Genomic DNA, 2,515 nt, shown 5'->3' on the forward strand with positions numbered 1-2,515 from the left:
AACAGGCTGCTGCGACCTCTGAAAGTTGCTCATAAACTGAGCTGACTCACTAGAAATAGCACACTGCTCCGTCTCATGGGCACCAGCACAAAGCTTACAAACACAAGTGATCTGATTAACTCAATAATTAGCCAAATAATCCACCTTCATCGTCAAAGCCTTAAGCTGAGCAGCTATAACAGTAGCTGTATCTAACTCCAGAATTCATGCTACCTTGCCCTGAGGTAGTCTTTGAGTAGGATTCTGGTATTCATTAGAAGCCATCAGTTCGATCAATTTATAAGCTTCATCATAGCTTTTAGCCCATAAGGCTCCTCCTAATGCTGCATCAAGCATGGGTCTAGAAGTAGCACCCAACCCATTATAGAAGCAGTTAATGATCATCCAGTCAGGCATCCCATGATGTGGGAACTTCCTAAGCATCTCCTTATAGCGATCCCAAGCCTCACATAAAGATTCTCTAGATTATTGAGCAAATTGAGTAAGTGCATTTCTGATTACAGCAATCTTCGTCATAAAAAAGAATTTAGTTAGGAACTTTTGAGCAAGATCCTCCCATTTCATGATAAACCCTGGTGGTGGAGAATATAACCAGCACTTAGCTTTATCCCGCAGAGAGAATGGGAAAAGCCTAAACTTAATAGCATCTTCAGAAACTCCATTGAACTTGAAAGTGTCGCAGATCTCGATGAAATCTCTGATGTGCATGTTGGGGTCTTCTGTCAGAGAACCCCTAAACTGAACTGAGTTCTGTATCATCTGAATTGTGCTTGACTTGATCTCAAAGGTATTAGCCGAGATGGCTGGTCGGACAATGCTAGACTGAATATCATTGATCTTCGGTTGAGGGTGATCCATCAAAGCCTTCGGATTCACTTCTGGTTCTCGCATTGCAATAAATGCTTCTTCTTCAACTTTCTCCTCGACAAGAACCTCTTCAAAAATTTCTTTAGCTACTACAACTTCTTCCTCAGCTTGATCCAGTGTTCTCTTACGAGACCGAGAACGCATATGCATACACGCTCGCTACAGTACCTGAAACACGACAAGGAAATAAGTAAGTAATAATGTCCAAGGAACTTTAACGACCACTGATGAAAAACACATAAACTAAAAATTAACCCCAAGTCCCCAGAAGCGGCGCCAAAAACTTGTTAGGACGAAAACACGCGCTAATATTCACGCAAGTATACGCGATCGCAAGTAATATAGAATTATTTCTAGTTCGTTCCCACAAAGACTGGTTTAGGTTAATTTCAATCAATGTACTTATACAACAATGGTATGGTTATATCCAATGCTAAGACGATTAACAATTCGAGATTGTTATAACTAAGATTAACTAAGAGATTATACTACTGAACATTAACTAAGGGATTAAAAAGGATTGTTTTACTATATGACTCAAACATGGGATTCTAGTTACATTACTACTTCATTCAATAACCTCTTTATTCTTAACCTCAGCATGCAATGGTGATGACACTAATTAGATAACACGAAACTGATAAACGCCAACTTTCATTGTACGAATATCATACTACCAGACATCCACAAAAGAGATAGAAGATGAATAGATACCAATTATATTGAGACCCTATATGTCTATAGAATTTGACAACATAACAGTTTAATGCACAAGTTATCTATCATGATTACATAGGGCAAGTAAGATGGTTAAAATTACCTACGAATCATGCATATCAAATACATGAACCTATGCTAGCATGGAAAATTCTAAACCCCTAAATTCACTTTCGCTTCACTAGAGATTAACACGCTATCTTATAAGTTCGCGACGCTCATAAGACGAATAAGCACAACCAATACTAGGCTATCATACAATCACCACATACTAAGGCATCGAAACAAATTAACTAAGGAAATCCATAAATAAATCCGCAAGAACCCCACGATAATGATTAGCCCATAATCGGACTCAACATCAACGTGGATTCCAATGAAAGCATGGTATAATAAAAGTAGTCTTTATACTAAATAAATAATAAAACCAAGTACGAAACAAGAGTATAGGTTCAAAAATAAGAAAACTAGCATCCAAAGTTACAACTTAAAATAAAGAATCACAAGAATAAACTAGATCCTCTTCGTCTTGGTTGAATTATGCTATACGGTCTTCTTACGCCTTCTCCTTAAGCTCTGGTACATCTTCTTATGAAAAATGATCATAAGTTATGTTTATATAGCATCCCATGCAGATTAGAAGTCCATCTGATCAAAATTAGAGTAGAATCAGGATTCTGTGATCCCGACCTGGCGCGGCCGCGCGCTACTACAGCGTGACCGCGCTACTACAGCGCGGGCGCGCTACTACAGCGCGGGCGCGCTGACCTTCTGGAAAAAAACTTCTTTTTCTTATTTTCTTCGCTGGTTTGAGTTGGCGATCTAGGAGCTTTTATTCAAGACACCATCCTAACACCAATTTAACATCAAAATAATGCCAAATCACCTAAATCCCTGATATAAGCCTGAAATGCAAAAACACTACAAAACA

The 2,515-nt window shown here is 38.6% G+C and overlaps 1 non-coding gene across 1 annotated transcript; it reads left to right on the plus strand.

The window, feature by feature from the left end:
* The first annotated feature begins 394 nt into the window (after window positions 1–394).
* On the plus strand, window positions 395–501 carry LOC141710359 (small nucleolar RNA R71). Its single transcript, XR_012570885.1, has one exon. It is a non-coding gene; the product is annotated as a small nucleolar RNA R71 (small nucleolar RNA).
* Window positions 502–2,515: the final 2,014 nt, after the last annotated feature.

The sequence above is a fragment of the Apium graveolens genome, chromosome 2 (assembly GCF_009905375.1).
Source record: "Apium graveolens cultivar Ventura chromosome 2, ASM990537v1, whole genome shotgun sequence".
Lineage (NCBI taxonomy): Eukaryota > Viridiplantae > Streptophyta > Magnoliopsida > Apiales > Apiaceae > Apium > Apium graveolens.